Raw genomic sequence first — 7,363 nt, forward strand, 5'->3', positions numbered from 1 at the left:
GCGGCGGCGGGCGCGAGCGGGGTCGCTTCGGCCCAGGCGCGCCCGCGGGCGCTCGCTCACAACGCCCTACAGCTGCACCCGCGAGGTTCTTGAGGCCGCCGAGTGACCTAAAAGTGGGAAGGCGTCACCAGAGGTGACGCTCCGATCCCAGGGTTTAGGGTTGGGAGACGAATGGTGTCCTTATACACCCAGGGGGGAAAGCCAGGAGCAAGGCCATGTTGGGACAGTAGTGGTCACATCTGAATCCTAGTGTAACGCAGGCGTGGTAACTAATGCCTCAGTGAATGTAACTTGATCATGAGTTGCATTCTGCATTGGAATTAATGCTAAGAATATCGTGCGCGTTGTGACTTATAAAACGTAGCAGTCTTCAAAGTATGAATGAATTTATTTAGTATTTTGGAAGATTTGTAATGAGTTAAAAATTAAAGAATTTTAAAAGTAATGTTTTAAAAGTTAGGATCATGACATTTTGAGATTTAAACTTTTAAAAATAAAATGTTTAATTGAAAAGGTTAATTCTTGGTACATAGTTTAAAAATACATATATTTCTTTTTCCTACTTCAAAGTACATCTTCCTGCTACTTCAGAATCCCAGTCCCGCTCTTCAGGGACGATGACTCTAAACAGTTTTTTGTCTGTTCTTCCCCAAAATACAAACTCGTGTCTTATTTTTGCACAAAGGGAAGAATAATATGTCCGACTCTTATTTACTTTGCTTTCTTTGTTTTATCATGAAGATAGTTAAATTTGGATAGATCTAACTCAGCCTTCTGAACAAATATTTGACTTCAATCCTACGTCCTCTGGAATGAGACAAATGCTAAAGTTGACTGCAGGGACAGCAGAAGCCAGTTCCAGGGCAAGGCAGGCAGCAGATGGGTATTGCTCTGATCTGCCTGCTCTCCCTCAAGATTATACTATCTGAAAAGCTATCGTGTAGGCCAAGTCCCCAGGCACACCATAATCATTACTAGCAGCTACAAGCGAAAAGTTACCCACAGTTCTCTTGCTCTGACATACATAGCTGTTTTCATTTTTCTCGGATTTTTTCCAGCCCTTGGCTGTATGAATATGTATTTTTATGTGGTTGTTTTCACAGCATAAAGACAATTTTCTCTGCTTTTTTCACTTAACATCATAAGCATGTTTCCCATGGTATGCAGAACTATTGCTGTTAATAAAGGCATGTTATTTCACACTGCTAATGTACCACGGTTACTTAACTATTCCCTAGTGTGCAATATTTAGTCTACTACAAACTGTTATTATAAATAATGCACTGTATGCTGTAACTGGACTAGACAGCAGTTCCAAGCAATGAACTGGATGCACACATAACAACACTAATGCTTTATATTGATGGGACAAAAGTAAGGTACAGGAAAAATTTATAGCAGAGTACCACGTAGGTAAATTAAAAACATACACATAACACAACAGTACATATTTTACCCAAAACTCGTCTGTCAGTTTGTTGTATTGTGGTGGCTTTTGTGTTACTGTGATGCTGGAAGCTATGCCACTGGTATCCAAATACCAGCAGGGTCACCCATGGTGGGCAGGTTTCAGCTGAGCTTCCAGACTAAGACAGACTAGGAAGAAGGATCTGGTGGTCTACTTCTGAAAATATTGGTCAGTGGAAACCTAATGAATATCAGCAGAACACTGTCTGATATAGTGCTGGAAGATGAGCCTCTCAGGTTGGAAGGCACTCAAAATACAACTAGGGAAGATTTGCCTCCTCAAAGTACAGTCGACCTTAATGACGTGGATGGAGTAAAGCTTTCAGGACCTTCATTTGCTCATGTGGCACGACTCAAAATGAGAAGAAACAACTGCAAACGTCCATTAATAATTGGAATGTGGAATGTACAAAATACGAATCTAGGAAAATTGGAAATCGTCAAAAATGAAATGGAATGTTTAAACATCGATATCCTAGGCATTAGTGAGCTGAAATGGACTGGTATTGACCATTTTGAATCAGACGAGCATGTGGTCTACTATGCTGGGAATGACAACTTGAGAAGAGGAATGACATCTCATTCATCATCAAAAAGAACATTTCAGGATCTATCCTGAAGTACAAGGCTGTCTGTGATAGGATAATATCCATATGCCTACAAGAAAGACCAGTTAATACAACTATTATTCAAATTTATGTACCAAACACTAATGCCAAAGATGAAGAAATTGAAGATTTTCACCAACTTCTGCAGCCTGAAATTGACCAAACATGTAATCAAGATGCATTGATAATTACTGGTGATTGGAATGCAAAAGTTGGAAACAAAGAAGGATCGGTAGTTGGAAAATACGGCCTTGGTGATAGAAAGGATGCCAGAGATCGCATGATAGAATTCTGCAAGACAAATGATTTATTCATTCCAAATACCTTTTTTCAACAACATAAATGGTGACTATACACTTGGACCTTGCTGGATGGAATACACAGGAATGTATCAACTACATCTGTGAAAAGAGACGATGGAAAAAAAGCTCAATATTATCAGTCGGAATAAGGCCAGGGGCTGACTGCAGAACGGACCATCATATGTGAGTTTAAGCTGAAGCTGAAGAGAATTAAAACAAGTCTACAAGAGCCAAAGTATGACCTTGAGAACATCCCACCTAAATTTGGAGACTCTCTAAAGAACAGATTTGATGCACTGAACACTAATGACCAAAGACCAGACCAGTTGTGGGATGACCTCAAGGACGTCATACATGAAAAAGACAGGAAAGAAAGAAGAGACCAAAATGGATGTCAGAAGAGACTCTGAAACTTGCTCTTGAATGAAGAGTAGCTGAACAAAAGGAAGAAATGATGAAGTAAAAGAGCTGAACAGAAGATTTCAAAGGGCAGCTCGAGAAGACTAAAGTGTTATAATGAAAAGTGAAAAGACCTGGAGTTAGCAAACCAAAAGGGAAGCACATACTTGGCATTTCTGAAGCTGAAAGAACTGAAGAAGAAATTCAAGCCTCGAGCTGCAATTTTAGAGGATTCTATGGGCAAAATATTGAACAACAAAGGAAGCATCAAAAGAAGATGGAAGGAATACACAGTCACTCTACCAAAAAAAACTGGTCAATGTTAAACCATTTCAGGAGGTCGCATATGATCAAGAACCAATGAGGTTGAAGGAAGAAGTTCAAGCTGAACTGAAGGCATTGGCAAAAAACAAGGCTCCAGGAATTGACAGAACAGCAACTGAGATGTTTCAATAAACGGATGCAGTGCTGGAGGTACTCATTCATCTATGCCAAGAAATTTGGTAGACAGCTACTTGTCCAACCAACTGGAAGAGATCCATATTTGTGCCCATTCCAAAGAAAGGCAGATATTATCAAACAATATTGTTAACAGTACACACAAGTAAAATTTTGCTGAAGATCATTCAAAAGCGGTTGCAGCAGTAGATCAACAGGGAACTGCCAGAAATTCAAGCCGATTCAGAAGAGGACATGGAACAGGGGAATTCATTGCTGATGTCAGATGGATCTTGACTGAAAACAAAGAATACCAGAAAGATGTTTATCTGTGTTTTATTGACTATGCAAAGGCATTTGACTATATAGCTCATAACAAATTATAGATAACAAAACAAAGAATGGGAATTCCAGAACACTTAATTGTGCTCATATGGAACCTGAACATAGACCAAGAAGCAGTCATTCAAATAGAACAAGGGGATACTGCATGGTTTAAAATCAGGAAAGGTGTGCGTCAGGGTTGTATCTTTTCACCATACTTATTCGATCTTCATGCTGAGCAAATAATCAGAGAAGCTGACTCCATGAAGAACACGGCATCAGGATTGGAGGAAGACATTAACAACCTGCAGTATGCAGGTGACTCAACTTTGCTGGCTGAAAGTGAAGAGGACTTGAAGCACTTACTGATGAAGATCGAAGCATACAGCCTTCAGTATGGATTACACCTCAATATAAAAAAAACAAAAATCCTAGACCAATAAACAACATCATGATAAATGGAGAAAAGATTGAAGTTGTAAAGGATTTCATTTCACTTGGATCCACAATCAATGCCCAAGGATGTGGCAGTCAAGAAATCAAACGACGTATTGCATTGGGCAAATCTGCAGCAAAAGACCTCTTTAAAGTGTTGAAAATCAAAGCTGTCACTTTGAGGGCTAAGATGCACCTGTCCCAAGCCATGGTATTTTCAATGGCCTCACATGCATGTGAAAGCTGGACCATGAATAAGGAAGACCGAAGAATTGATGCATTTAAATTATGGTGTTGGCGAAGGATATTGAATATACCATGGACTGCCAGAAGAATGCACAAGTCTGTCTTAGATGTAGAACAGCCAAAGTGCTCCTTGGAAGCAAGGATGGCGAGACTTTGTGTCACATACTTTGGAAATGTTATCAGGAGGTACCAGTCCCTGGAGAAGGATATCATGCTTAGTAAGGGAGAGGGCCAGAGAAAAGGAGGAAGACTCTGGATAAGATGGATTGACACAGTGGCTGCAACAATGGACTCCAACATAGCAAAGATTGTGAGGATGGCACAGGATTGGGCAGTGTTTTGTTCTGTTGTACCTAGGGTCACTATGAGTTGGAACCAACTCAATGACACCTAACAACAATAAACAACATTTTGCAAGGACACATGCGTATTTAAGGCCAGGTTGCTATGAGTCGGAATCTGTTTGTTGGCAATGTGTTTGCTTTTTTGGTTTTTGGATCAAACACATAAAAAATGGATATCTTTAAAATGGAGGAGAAAGGTGCAGGAAAAATAAAATAAGAGAGGAGCAAGGACTCACATGGACAAGGGTCACTGTGCCCTGTGAGTGCGAATATAGTTAACTCCCTATCCCTTAGGTTCAAGGACAATTTTTTTAAAAGTTATGCAACACTTGTACACCAATTTTCATTGCAGCACTGTTCACAATAGCCAAAAGGTGAAAACAATCTAACAATGCTTCAACAGGTGAATAAACAAAATGTGGAACATCCATTCAATGGAATATTACTCAGCCATAAAGAGAAATGAAGTCCTGATACATGGATGAACCTTGAAAATAAATCAGTCACCAAAGGACAAATATTGTATAATTCTTATTATATGAAATATCTAGAATAGGCAAATGCATAGAGACCAGTTTATTAGTGATTACAGGGACAGAAGGGAGAGAGAAGCTCAGGGGCACTGAGTTAATGTTAATGTGGTAGAATAATTTGGCAACAGTGGTGATGGATGTACAACATGATGAATGTAATCAGTGTCACTGACTTGTACATGTAAAAAATGTTGAATTGGCAAATGTTTTGTTATATATATATTTTACCACCATAAAACAATTTTTTTAAAGTACTGCTACAAATACCTGTAAACAAATTCCTTTATCCCATTTTTAAAAAATTATTTAAGTACCATCTTAAAGGGGGACCAGCAGTTGGTGTGGAGACTGACTCTAGGTCCTTATTGTCTTCAGGATAAGGTCCAAGGTACTAGACTTTGCACATATGGCCCTTGAGATCTGTCCTCTCTTGCCCCTCCAGCCACAGATCCCACTGTGTCCATACTCGACCACCAGAAACAGCCTGCACTTCTGCCCTTGATCACGTCCAGCACTGGACATTGTGTTTCCAATGCCCAGACCACTCTGTTCTCCATTTGCTTCATCTCTCCGCCTTGGCCTCTGCTGTCCACCACCCCCTGCACAATTTTTCCTCATCTATCAGGTCTGACTTAGACAAGGCCTCTTCCACGGCACTGTTCTTCCTGACTCCTGGCACCCCACCCCACCCCCTATGAGTGAGATACCTCCAACCTTCATTTTTATCTCACTAAGTAGTGGAGTCTGATTGCTCCACAGGCTCCACTAGCAGGCTGTGAGTTCCTTGAGAGAAGAACTGCATCTAGTAATTCACCACTTTATCCTCAAAAAATAACAAAGGCTCTTCCTTACCAAGTGCTAACTCAGCCAAGCACTACACTGAGCCCTTAACTGGGATTATCTCTTTCAGTCCTCCAACAGCCCCACCCACTGCCATTGACTCTATTCCGATTCATGGGGATCCCATGTGTGCAGAGTTCAACTGTGCTCCATAGGGTTTTCTTGGCTGTGCCCTTTCAAATCATATTGCCAGGCCTTTCTTCCGGGGCATTGTTGGGTGGGTTCTACCTGCCAGCCTTTAGGTTAGTAGTCGAGTGCAAACCACTTGTGTCACCCTGGGACCTTCCCAAGAGCCCTAAGGGGAAGTTTTAGTATGCTCAGCCAGTGTTACAGAGGGAAAACAAAGTTTAGAGAGATCAAGCAGTTCTAACCCAGCTGTAGGACTCCAGAGGTCGAACTTTACCTCCCCTTCCTCTCCAGTGGCCCAATGCCTAAGACAAAACTGTATGGGCACAGAGCACACGCAACAGACATTTTTTGAATAAATATTTACGTGGTGACATAGGCGGTCATGGTAACAGTCAGCAATGTATGGTCTTTCTTAATTTATAAACAAGAACAAATTGATTACATCCAGTATATCATAAAACGTTTCATAAATTCAATTTTATATTACTCTATACTGGTTAGTCAAGCTCCCATGCAAAGAGACAAGCAAGTCATTCTCCAAAAAATAAGAAGGCAGCTGCAACCTTAACATATTTGAGTGGAGATTCAAAGACACTTCTAAATGCTGGAAGCAACAAGTGTTCATTTTCTGGCAGGAAAAAAAAAAAAAGACCAAACCCAGTTCAAAGGGAATGCCCTCTAGTCATGCTCAGTGGTGACCAGAGCAGAGGAAGCTTGGACTATGACTAGTGGAGGAAATTTTTTTCTCTTATGGATTACTAAAAGTTATGAGAAGGCTTCTTTCAAAACAAAATAAATATGAAAATCTGTATTTCTCATCATTTTTATCAGGAGGGAAGGTTGTTGCCAGATGCTCGTATAGTGAAACACGGTCCTCAAGGAAGAAGGAGAAAAGGGCCAACAGTTTAGAAAGGGGACCAATGAGGAGGAGTGCTGAATTGACATTTCAGGAGAGGGATTGCTTTTCTATTCACCCTCTTGTTCAAGCCAACGTAACACTCATGTATACTTTTGAGATCTGTCAGTTGTACAATAAGAATGAAGCGAGTGAGAAAGAAAGCAGCACAGCCCCTGACATTCAGAAGCTGGCCTGGCCCTCACAGCTAGACCATGTTACTCTCCCATTAGATGTAAACAATCTCACAGACCACCAACCTCAGACAAGGCTACTCAGAGACTATTAACAAACGATACAAGGCAAGGCCACTTCACAATTTTGCCTAAGCACTGACAGGAACAAGGTCTCTGTGCCACCCGCAAAAGACCAAACATACCTCTCTTGGCCAAAATGAGTGACT

The sequence above is a fragment of the Trichechus manatus genome, unplaced genomic scaffold (genome assembly GCF_000243295.1).
Source record: "Trichechus manatus latirostris isolate Lorelei unplaced genomic scaffold, TriManLat1.0 scaffold00044, whole genome shotgun sequence".
In the NCBI taxonomy this organism is placed as follows: Eukaryota; Metazoa; Chordata; class Mammalia; order Sirenia; family Trichechidae; genus Trichechus; species Trichechus manatus.